General features: G+C 34.0%; 1 protein-coding gene and 1 pseudogene across 2 annotated transcripts in view; one reads left to right on the top strand and one right to left on the bottom strand.

The window, feature by feature from the left end:
* UQCC1 (ubiquinol-cytochrome c reductase complex assembly factor 1) overlaps positions 1 to 12423 on the top strand; it is a 130987-nt gene that overhangs the window by 94677 nt on the left and 23887 nt on the right. The window lies entirely within an intron of this gene.
* Positions 8819 to 10087, bottom strand: LOC141557187 (small ribosomal subunit protein eS4-like; annotated as a pseudogene).

Genomic DNA, 12423 nt, shown 5'->3' with positions numbered 1-12423 from the left:
TTGGGAAAACATTTTTACAGTTAAAGGTTCTGATAAAGGCCTCATCTCCAAAATATACAGAGAATTGACTTTAATTTATAAGAAATCAAGCCATTCTCCAATTGATAAATGGTCAAAGGATATTGAACAGACAATTTTCAGATGATGAAATTAAAACTATTTCCGCTCATATGAAAGAGTGTTCCAAATCACTATTGATCAGAGAAATGCAAATTAAGACAACTCTGCGATATCATTACACACCTGTCAGATTGGCTAAAATGACAGGAACAAATAACGATGAATGTTGGAGGGGCTGTGGGAAAACTGGGACACTGATGCATTTTTGGTGGAGTTGTGAAAGAATCCAACCATTCTGGAGAGCAATCTGGAATTATGCCCAAAAAGTTATCAAAATGTGCATATCCTTTGACCCAGCCATACTACTACTGGGCTTATATCCCAAGGAAATACTAAAGAAGGGAAAGGGACACCTGTATGTGCCAAAATGTTTGTGGCAGCCCTTTTCATAGCGGCTAGAAGCTGGAAGATGAATGGATGTCCATCAATTGGAGAATGGTTGGGTAAATTATGGTATATGAATGTTATGGAATATTATTGTTCTGTAAGAAATGACCAACAGGAGAAATACAGAGAGGCCTGGAGAGACTTACATCAACTGATGCTTAGTGAAACGAGCAGAACCAGAAGATCATTATACACTTCAACAATGATACTGTATGAGGATGTATATCTTCAACATAGAGAAGAGCTAATCCAATTCCAATTGATTAATGATGGACAGAATCAGCTACATCCAGAAAAGGAACACTGGAAAATGAGTGTAAACTGTTATTTTTACCTTTTGAATCCAATTCTTCCTGTGCAACAAGAAATTCGGTTCTACACACATATATTGTATCTAGAATATATTGTAGTATATTTAACATGTATAAGACTATCTGCCATCTGGGGGAGGGGGTTGGGGAAGGAAGGGAAAAAATCTGAACAGAAGTAAGTGCAAGGGATAATGTGGTAAAAAATTACCCATGCATATGTACTGTCAAAAAAAAAAGTTATAATTATAAAATTAAATAAAAAAAAACAAGATATGTGACCCTCAGCAAAATAAAATGAGATGATAAAAAAAAAAGAAATTATATATTTTTTTTTAATCACTAAAAAACTTCACTTAGAGTCTTGCACTTCTTTTATTAGGAAGTTTCATCATTAGTCCTCTGGAATTGTCATTGATTATTGTGTTGATCTGATTTAAAGATTTTTGCCTTTACCATATTGTTATTGTATATCTGGTTCTTTTCACTTCACTCTTCATCAATTCATACAAATCTTCCCTAGTTTCTCTGAAACCATCCCTTTCATAATTTCTTACTGTACACTATAGTATTCCATTACATTTATGTACCAAAACTCATTCACCATTCCCCAATTGATGGAAACCCCCAAAGCTTCCTTTTCTTTGCCACCTTGAAAAGAGATGTAAATATTTTTGAATCTTCTTAGAGTTTGTTTCACTTATGACTAATCCCTCTATTAATCTACCCTTCCTCTAATTCTTTGCTTTCTCTCTTTATTTCCTTGTTGAATGAATATATACATTAGCTCCCTGTGTGTGTGTGTGTGTGTGTTTAAATGTGTCTTCTCCCCAATTAACATGGCAAAGACTCAAGTATCGGCTTCTTCTTCCATCTCTTTTAGGTTTGTATAGATTTCTACTAGCTAATTGCAACTATATAAGATAATTCTCCTTAACCTTTCTTTTTCTTTCCCCCCTTATCAAATTCTTCTTCCTCTCCCTTTCCATTCTTCTCTTAAAAAGATGAAACAGAACCATTTCCTTTATTGTGGTTTATTCATGTTTTCCTTTTTATGTTACTCTTCACTCCTGTGTCTGAACTTTAGAGTATCTATGGAGGTTTGGTCTTTTCAACAGGAATGTTTGGAAGTTCTTCATTTAATTAAAAGTCTGTTTTCTCTGTCTATAGACATATTTATTTTTTTTGGGCCTGAGGCTGAAAACCCATATTTTTTGTCTTTTGGAATATCATACTCCAAGTTCTTTGCTTTTGACAAATGGTGGCTTTTAAGTCATGTGATTCTGACTATGATTACTTAGTATTTAAATTTTTCTTTCTGACCGTTTTTATAGTATTTTTTTGTTTTACATGGATGCTTTAGATTTTCTGTTCCTAGGGATTTTCATCTTTTCTGTTTCTACTTTATCCTTTGGTTCTCAGAGATCTGGGCAGTCTTCTTTTTAATATTTCTTGAAATATGATATCTTTTCTTGTAGTCCTGGTTTCCAGATAGTCCATTGATTTTTTTTTAATTTAAATTAAATATATATATATTTGTTATGACTTTTTTGTAGTGGCAAGGAACTAGAAACTGAGTGAATGTCTATCAGTTGGAGAATGGCTGGATAAGTTATGGTATATGAATGTTATGGAATATTGTTCTATAGGAAATAATCAGTAGGACGATTTCAGAAATGCCTGGAGAAACTTGAATGAATTGATGCTGAGAGAAATGAGTAGAACTAAGAGAACATTGTACACTGCATCAATAAGAATGTGTGATGATCAGTTCTGAAAAGCAGAGTCCCTCATTTTGTTTCCAGGACAAAGAGATAAGCTGAAGCTTGCAGCTCTGGAAGGGACTATAAGAAGTAATATCATTTGTGGTGGCATTGTTGTTGTGAAACCTGGTTGTAAGGTAAGGGTAGAGAGGAATACCTGAAGTCAAATCCGCAGATAGAGCTCAGAAATAGCAGCACATAAAACCTAAGTTTTGAGACATTATCTTCCATACTTAAGGACTAGAGCTCAATTCTAACACAAAATTAACAGCCAGAAATAAATCATTTTTTAAAAATGAGTAAGCGGTGTAGCTAGGTAGTGCAGTGGATAAGAGTACCAGCCCTGAAGTCAGGAGGACCTGAGTTCAAATATGGTCTCAGTCATTTAATACTTCTTGGGTATATGACCCTGGGCAAGTCACTTAACCCCAACTGCCCCAGCAAAAATAAATAAATAAATAAAAATGAGTAAGCAAAAGAGAAAGAACCCTATCATAGACAGTTGTTAATTGTGATAGAGAAGATCTGCATTTAAAGTTAGATGAAGATAGTGAAGTTAAAATGGCTATTTCTTCTTCAAAGAAAAATGTAAAAAATAAATCCCAAAATCAAATGAGAGAATGAGGAAAAATTAGTGGGAAAAAATAAGAATACTGTAAGAAACTCGAGAAAAGAGGAAGATCAACTCATTGGAAAAAGATATTCAAAAACTTATGGAAAAAATAGCTCCTTTAAAAATTAGAATTGAGTAAGGGGAAGCTGGTGATCTCATGAGAAACCAAGAAATAATAAAACAAAAGCAAAAGAATGAAAAAAAATACAAGAAAGTGTGAAAATCTCATTAGAAAAACAACTGAACTAGAGAACAGGTATAAGAATTGTTGGACTGTCTTAATAGTTATGATCAAAAAAGGAGACTAAACATTATACTTCAGGAAATTATCAAAGAAAATTGCCCTGAAGTTTTATTTATAACTAGAAAGTAAAATAGAAATTGGAAAAAAATTCATAGGTGTCCCCTGAAAGACATCTGAAGATAAAAACTCAGAGGATTATTATAGCAAAGTTTCAGAGCATCCAGATAAAAGAGAAAATACTACAAGCAACTAGCAAAAGAAGCCCAAAATACTGTTGGAGCCACACTTAGGATGCCACAATATTTAGCAGCTTATATATTAAAAGGCCAATGGACAATGGGATTTGATATTCTGTAGAGCAAAAAAAATGTGTTTGCAATCAAGAATAACTTACCCAGCAAATCTATGATCCTACATGGGGAAAAAACAAAAACAAAAAAACCCCAGATATTTAATGAGTTAAAGGATTTTCAGGTATTTGTGAAGAAAAGAATAGAACTGAATGGAAAATTTGATCTGTAAGAATCAGGAGAGACCTAAGAAAGTAAATGTTAAAGACCTGTCTTAAGAGATATAATAATGTCAAACTCTTCTTATATAGGAAAATGTTATCTGTAACTATTTAAAATATATTTGTTTCTTGTTATCATTTGAAAGATTATACATAGTTAAAGATATAGGTTTCAGCTGAGTATGATGGGATGATCCTAAAAATAAAATTTAATAGAGAAAAATAAAATTGAGCCATTATGTCCTAAATGAAAGAATTGTTACAGTGAAAGCAGGAGGAATTGGAAGGATTGATAGTCCTAGGACCTTATTTTATTATTTTTAAATAGCTTTTTATTTACAAGATATATGCATAGGTAATTTTTCAGCATTGACAATTACAAATACTTTTGTTTCAACTTTTTCCCTCCTTTCTCCCACCCCTTCCCCAAATGGCAGGTTGACCAATACATGTTAAATATGCTAAAGTATAAGTTAAATACAATATATGTATACATGTCCAAACAGTTATTTTGCTGTACAAAAAGAATTGGAATAGTGTACAGTTAGCCTATGAAGGAAATAAAAAATGTAGGCGGACAAAAATAGAGGAATTTGGAATTCTATGTAGTAATTCCTAGCCATCTCCCAGAGTTCTTTCCCTGGGTATAGCTGGTTCAGTTCATTATTACTCTATTGGAACTGATTTGGTTCATCTCATTGTTGAAGAGGGACACTAGGACCTTATTTTCATAAAAACTGAGTTAAAGAAGAAATAACATTTTCTTTCTTTCTTTCTTTCTTTCTTTTTTTTTTTCTTTTTTTTTTTGAGGCTGGGGTTAAGTGACTTGCCCAGGGTCACACAACTAGGAAGTGTTACGTGTCTGAGAGCAGATTTGAACTCAGGACCTCCTGAATTCAAGGCTGGTGCTCTATCCACTGCGCCACCTAACTACCCCTTGAAATAACATTTTCAAGGGTATAAAAGTTTAATCTTACCAAATAAAAGGAGAGCAAAGGATAGAATAAGGGAGGGCTCGTAGAAGGATGTGCAGATCAAGAAATAGGAGAGTAAGCAATAAGGATAAGGGAGGAATTGTTAGAAGGATGCATAGATTAAAGATTTGGAGGGAGAGGATAAGAGAGGTGTTCTGAGTGCTGATTTGGAAGGTAGTAGTTAGAAGTAAATTTAATGTCTAAGGAGGGATAGGATAAACAGTGAGTTCAGTTGTGATGGAAGGAAATGTACAGTTTAGTGTAGTAATTATAACTTTAAATGTGAATGGGATGAAGTTGCCCATAAAACGGAAATGGATAGCAGAATGAATTAAAAACCAGAATCTGACAATATATTCTTTGCAATAATCACATTTCAAGATGGAGATAGAGTAAAAATAAAGGGATGGAGTAGAATTTATTATGCTTCAGCTGATCACACACACACACACAAAAGGCAAGGATAGCAATCATGATTTCAAAGTTAAAGCTAAAATAGATTTAATTAAAATAGAGAAACAAGGAAACTATATTATGATAAAAAATAACATTAATAATGAAGTACTATTAGTACTAAATCTATATGTACCTAATGTTATAGGATCTAGATTTTTAAAAGAAGGCTAAATGAATTACAGATAGAAATAGAAATAAGGAACTTCAACCTTCCCCTCAAATCGAGATAAAATCTAATCGAAAAACTGAGGTGAATAGAATCTTTGATAAGCTAGGTGTGGTAGATAACCAGAGAAGAATTAAAGGGGACTAGAAAAGAATTTGCCTTTTTTCTTGTAATATTTGGTACGTTTTCAAAAATTGATTATATATTAAGACATAAAGTCTTTATAAAGTTAAGTAGTCAAAATTAGTTAAAATAGTTAAAACTAATGAGGAAAAGAATGCTTTAAAAAGCAAAATTGGAAAGGAGGTAGAAAAGTTTACTGAGGAGAAAACAATTTTTTTTATAGCTTCTTACTTACAATATATATGCATAGGTAATTTTTCAGCATTGACAGTTACAAAACCTTTTGTTCCAATTTTTCCTCTCCTTCCTCCCATCCCCTCCCCCAGATGGCAGGTAGACCAATATATGTTAAATATGTTGAAGTATATATTAAATACAATATATGTATACATGTCCATACAGTTTTTTAGAATCGGACTTTGAAATAATGTATAATTAATCTGTGAAGGAAATCAAAAATGCAGGCCGACAAAAATAGAGGGATTGGGAATTCTATGTAGTGGTTCACAATTGTTTCCCAGAATTCTTTCACTGGATATAGCGGGTTCTATTCATTACTGCACTATTGGAACTGATTTAGTTCATCTTATTGTTGAAGAGAGCCATGTCCATCAGAATTGATCATCATATAGTATTGTAGTTGAAGTATGCAATGATCTCTTGGTCCTGCTCATTTCACTCAGCATCAGTTCATGTAAGTCTCTGCAGGCTTTTCTGAAATCATCCTGCTGGTCATTTCTTACAGAGCAATAAGATTCTATAACATTTATATACTACAATTTATTCAGCCATTCTCCAATTGATGGGCATTCACTCAGTTTCCAGTTTCTGGAGAAAACAGTTCTTTAAAAAATAGAATTGGGCAAATGGAACCTAATGACTATGAGAAATCAAGATACAATAAAGCAAAAAAAAAAAAAAAAAAAAAAAAAAAAAGAAAAGAAGAAGAAATAGGGGAAAAAAAAAAAAAAAAGGTAAAATATCTCATTGTAGAAACAGCTGACCTGGAAAATAGATCCAGGAGAAATAATTTAAAATTTAAAATTTCTACCTGAAAGTCATGATCAAAAAAAGAGCCTGGACATTATCTTTCAAGAAATTATCAAGGATGGATGTGGCTTTCAACAATTTTTCATCAGTGAAATTATTCAAAACAGTTCCTGTTGTTCAGGGATGAAGAGAGTCATCTACACCAAGAGAGAGGACTGTGGGAACTGACTGTGGACCACAACATAGCATTTTCACTCTTTTTGTTATTGTTTGCTTGCATTTTTGTTTTCCTTCTCAGATGTTGTTATTTTTTTTCTTTCTTGTACAACAAGATAACTGTATAAATATGTATACATATATTGGATTTAACATATGTTTTAATATATTTAACATGTATTGTACTACCTGCCATCTGGGGAGAGGGTGGTAGGAAGGAGAAGAAAATTTGGAACAGAAGGGTCACACAGCTAGGAAGTGTTAAGTGTCTGAAGTCAGATTTGAACTCAGGTCCTCCTGACTTAAGGGCTGGTGCTCTATCCACTGCGCCACCTAGCTGCCCCCATGCATATGTTTTGTAAATAAAAAGCTATAATAATAATTTCTTTAAAAAGGAAGAAAGAAAAGAGCAGCCAAAGGAAAAAAAAAAGAAAGAAATTATCAAGGAAAACTGTCTTCATATTCTAGAACCAGAGAGTAAAATAGAAATGGAAAGAATCCACTGACCACCTCCTTGAAAGAGATCCCAAAATGAAACTCCCAGGAATATTCTAGTCAAATTCTGGAACTCCCAGTCAAGGAAAAAATATTGCAAGTATCCAAAAAGAAACAATTCAATATAGTGGAGTCACAGTCAGGATAACACAAGATTTAGCAGCTTCTACATTAAAAGACCAGAGGGTTTGGAATATGATATTCTAGAGAGCACTGGAGTTAGGATTGCAACCAAAAATCACCTATCTAGCAAAACTGAATATAATCCCTTAGAGGAAAAGGTGGTCATTCAATGAAACAGAGGGTTTTCAAGCATTTGTAATGAAAAAACCAGAGGTGAATGGAAAATAAGATTTTTAAATATAGGACTCTGGAGAAGAACAATGAGGTAATTTGGAAAGGTAATCATAAGGGACTTAATAAGATTTGTCTATTTACATTCCTACATGGGGGGATAATACTTGTAATTCACTAGAATGTTCTCATTATTATGGCAGGAGTATATATAGACAGAGGGTACAGGTGTGCGTTGAATGTGAAGGGATAATATCTTTTTTTTTTTATGATGATATTAAGGAATGAAAGAGGAATGTACTGGGAGAAAGAAAAAGGGAGAAGTGGAATAGTGCAAATTACCTGTAATAAAAAGAGGCGAGAACAAAGCTTTTATAGGGGAAGGAAAGAGGAAGAGGAGAGGGGGAGTCAATAAACCTTACTTTCATCAGAATTGCTCAAATGGAAATAACATACAATGGAAATCTATCTAACCCTGCAGGAAAATAAGAGGGAAATGGAATGGAGGAGGGGGGTGGCTGACAAAAAAAAGGGCATGTTGAGGGAGGGAAGGGTCAGTAGCAAAACACTTTTGAGGAGGGACAGAGTGAAAGGAGAGAGAATAATGAGGAGAAATATAATTAGCAATAGTAATTGTAAAAATAAAATTTTGAAAACAAGTTTCTCTGATGAACATTATCCTCTGGAAAATGTTGAACAGGATGCTCTCAGGAAAGAAAAAAACAAACCAACATCTAGAAAATCCTCCATGAACAAAATGAAATATATACTGCATACAAAGTAATAGCAATATCCTGGGATGATCAGCTATATAAATGACTTTGTTATCCTCACTATAATCATCCACACCTACTATGATGAAAATTTCTATCCATATCAAGAGAAGGAATTAACCAAGTCTGAATATAGATCGAAGTATTCTCTATTATTCTCTCTATATATTTTTAACTTAATTTTTCTTGAGGGTTTTTATTTTCATTACGGTGGAAAATCTATGTTTTCTTTTACAACTTGACTTTTATGGAAATGTTTTGTGTAACTTCACTTATGGTTTCTTACTTGTGGGTGGGGATAAGGGAGAGAACCTAGAACTCAAAAATCTTAAAAACAAATGTTTTAAAAATTGTTTTGAATGTAACTGGGGAAAATATTAAATTCTTTTTTTTTCTTTTAAGTTTTATTGATTTTTGATTTTACATCAGCCATTTTGAGATGTCTTCTCCCCATCCTCCAGTGAGTCTCCCCATGTAACAAAGAAAAGCAGTTAAGTAAAACCAATACATGTTCTAACATTTTATGCAACATTTATAGTCACAGAACCCTCATCCAAGGAAAAGTTGAGAAAGGCATTTATGGCTTACTCAATTTCACTTTATAAGACCAAGTAATTTAAGCTGCTTATTTCTTATTTGATATATTTTTGTAGGGTAATCACATTTTGGTATTGTAACATCTCAATTTGAATGAAACCCTATATATTCTTATCTGCAATCATTTAGCCACTGCTCTGCTTAGTTGCCAATCTCTTGTCTCTCTCTTCAGCAATTGTAAGGCGGATACCGTTTCTTTGGGGAAGAGAGATCCAAGGCTTATTACCTTTGCCAATGACAAAAATGTTTGAGAGCTTAGTGGCAAAACTATTGCCATTGGCATCTTTTACATGGACAACATCAAAAGAGCCAGGATGCTTCTCCTTATTTGTGATCACACCAATTCGACCCAAGTTAGCCCCACCGGTCACCATACATCAGTGATCTTGCCTGCTTCTAAATCAATCTGAACTGTATCATTCACTTTAATGAGAGGATCTGGATAACGGATAGTACGGGCATCATGGGTTACCAGATGAGGAATACCTTTTGTACCCACAAAGATTTTTCTCACTTTGCACAATTTACATTTAGCCTCCTCAGCAGTGATACGGTGAACAGCAAAGCGTCCCTTCGTATCATAAACCAGACGGAAATGTTCACCCGTCTTCTCAATGCTGATGACATCCATGAAGCCAGCAGGATACGTAATATCAGTGCGGACCTTGCCATCAATCTTGATGAAACGCTGCATGCAGATCTTCTTTACTTCATCTCCAGTCAGGGCATACTTGAGTCTGTTCCTCAGGAAGATGATGAGTGGGAGACGCTCTCTCAGCTTGTGGGGACCTGTGGATGGTTTTGGAGCAAAAACTCCTGTCAACTTATCCAGCATCCAGTGCTTTGGAGCTGCTACGTTCTTCAAATGCTTTTTGGGACCACGAGCCATGATTATACTATATTTGAGAGAGAATGGGAGGTTTACGCGACCGTCGGATCAGGGGCTCCGTCTCATAAGCTGTGTGTGTTCGGCCACGTCACTTTACCCCTCTGGGTCCCTTTACTGGAAAGACGACCAGCCGGTCCCAGGGCCGTGCAGCAAGAGATCACGTGTCCCCAGAAAAACCTTAAATTCTTTTTAAAATGATAAGCATCTAGTTAAAACCATCAGCAGACATTATTTGTAGTGGTGATAAATTAGAAGTCTTCCCATTAAGGTCAGGAGTAAAATAAGGATGCCCATTATTATTTGTATTATTTGATATTGTTTTAGAAGTGCTAGAAATAGTAATGAGAAGAAAAAGAAACTGAAGTGGTCAGAATAGGCAAATGAGGTAATAAAACTCTCTTTTTGCAAGTGATATGATGATATGCTTGGAAATCTTAGAGATTGAACTAAAAAAAAAGTTAAAACAATTTTAGCATTTTGATGAATAAATCAGTAGCTATAGTATGCTCTAAATTATTATTGATAAGAGAAATGAGTACTAAACAATTTTGAGGTATCATTTCACACCTATCAAGTTGGCTAAAATTATAGAAGGAGAAAATGACAAATGTTGGAGGGATGTAGAAAAATCAGTTAGTAATATACTGAGGGGTAGAATTATGAATTAATTCAATCTATTTTGAAGAGCAGCCTGGAATTTTGACTGAGGAGTTTTAAACTCTGTTAAACTATTTGGCTTAGGAATATCATTATTAGGTGTATGTTTTCCAAGGTGATCAGAGAAAGATGGATGCCCATCAATTGGGAAATAGCTAAACAAGTTGTAGGATATGATTGTGATTGAATTCTGCAGTGTTGTAAGAAATGATGACCTGGTTGATTTTATTAAAAGATGGAAAGATTTGAATGAAATAGTAATAGTGTGATGTATGCAGTAAAAGCAATGTTGTTGTGAACAGCTAAGTTATTCTGAGTGTTATAAATCTGCTACAGAGGAACTATAAAGGAAGATAGTATCCACTTCCAGAGAAAGAACTGATAAATGGAAGTATAGTTTTATATTCACATACACCCAGACACACATGGCAAGAGAGTGAAGGAGATGGTTCATAACAAAATATAACTCCCTCCATTTTTTTAAATGAATACATAAGAAACAAAACTTAAAATAAACATGTACAGTCAGTCAAAGCAAATTTTCACATTGGTCACCTCCAAAAAAATCTGTCTCGTTCTGCCTTCTGAGTTTCTTATTTTTCTTATCAGGTGTATAACATGCTTGCTCATTGGTCTTCTGGAATTTGTTTATTTTTATATTGAAAAGGAACCTTATAGCCAGAGCCAAAATCTAGATGATCTAGGTCAAAGAAAATAAAATACTACAAGAAGCCAGAATGAAAATATTTAAATATTAAGGAGTCATGCTCAAGATTACAAATAATTTAGCATCCAAAGCATTCCCAGTAGATTTCAGATAGAAAATACCATCTGCATCCAGAAAAAGAACTCTGAAGACTGAATGTCAATCAACACATACTATGTTCTGAACAATTTCCTTATATCGGTCCTTGAAATGTGATACTTAGGCAATTTTTTTGGTAGTCTAATGATTCCTAAATTTTTTCTTTTCCCCAGATTAGTCATTTTTGCTAAATCAATATATTTTCTTCTATTTTAAATTTTTTTCGTCATTTGACTTTGTTTTAGTATTTCCTTTTTTGTTTTATAGAGTTCATTTTTTCAGTTGTTCCGTTCTAGTTTTCAGGGAGTTTCTTGCTTGGGTGAGAATTTGTACCTCTGGTGCCAAGCTATTAATACTCTTTCCAGCTCTTTCTTTCATAGCCCTCATTCATTTCTTTTCCAATTTTTTCCTCAATTGCTCTTATTTCACTTATAAAAACATTTTAAATTCTTTTTTTTTTAAAATATTTTTTCATCTCTTCCAGGAATTCTAGTTGCTGTGTTTGTCCAAGCTGTGTTTGCCTTATAGGCTTTGCTTGTAGATATTTTTTAATCATTCTTTTTTTGACTTTGTATCTTGAGTAAACCTACAACTCTACTGGCTTTTATAGGTGGGTTTTTTTTTAATTTGTTTGTTTGCTCATTCTTCCCACTGACTTCCTGATCTTGGACTGGAAGTTAGGGCCTGGACTCTTTAAAATTCTGGAGAAAGGTCTTGGTTGGTTCCGTTATTTTCTTGGAGTACTGAGTGTTGTATTGATCTGATCTCAACAAGCACTCAGGTTAGGGTTCTGTAAGCTTTTCATCTCAAAATAGTCTGTTCTAGGTCAAAATCTGCTCACTGCCCTCATCTTCTGGGTACTGACTGGATTTTGCCTTGAACAAGAATAGATTGTTCCTGGATTCAATCATCATTATTACCTGGCTGGAAAGCTCTCTTAGTTCAGAATAACAGAACTGCAATCTTCCTTTTGGTCTATAATTCCTGGTTGGTTTTTCTTTGTAGACTTTAGACTAGAAGCTGTAGCAAGTAACCTTGGGTA

Source organism: Sminthopsis crassicaudata, chromosome 2, assembly GCF_048593235.1.
Source record: "Sminthopsis crassicaudata isolate SCR6 chromosome 2, ASM4859323v1, whole genome shotgun sequence".
Lineage (NCBI taxonomy): Eukaryota > Metazoa > Chordata > Mammalia > Dasyuromorphia > Dasyuridae > Sminthopsis > Sminthopsis crassicaudata.
This window is presented reverse-complemented; position numbering and strand designations above follow the sequence as displayed.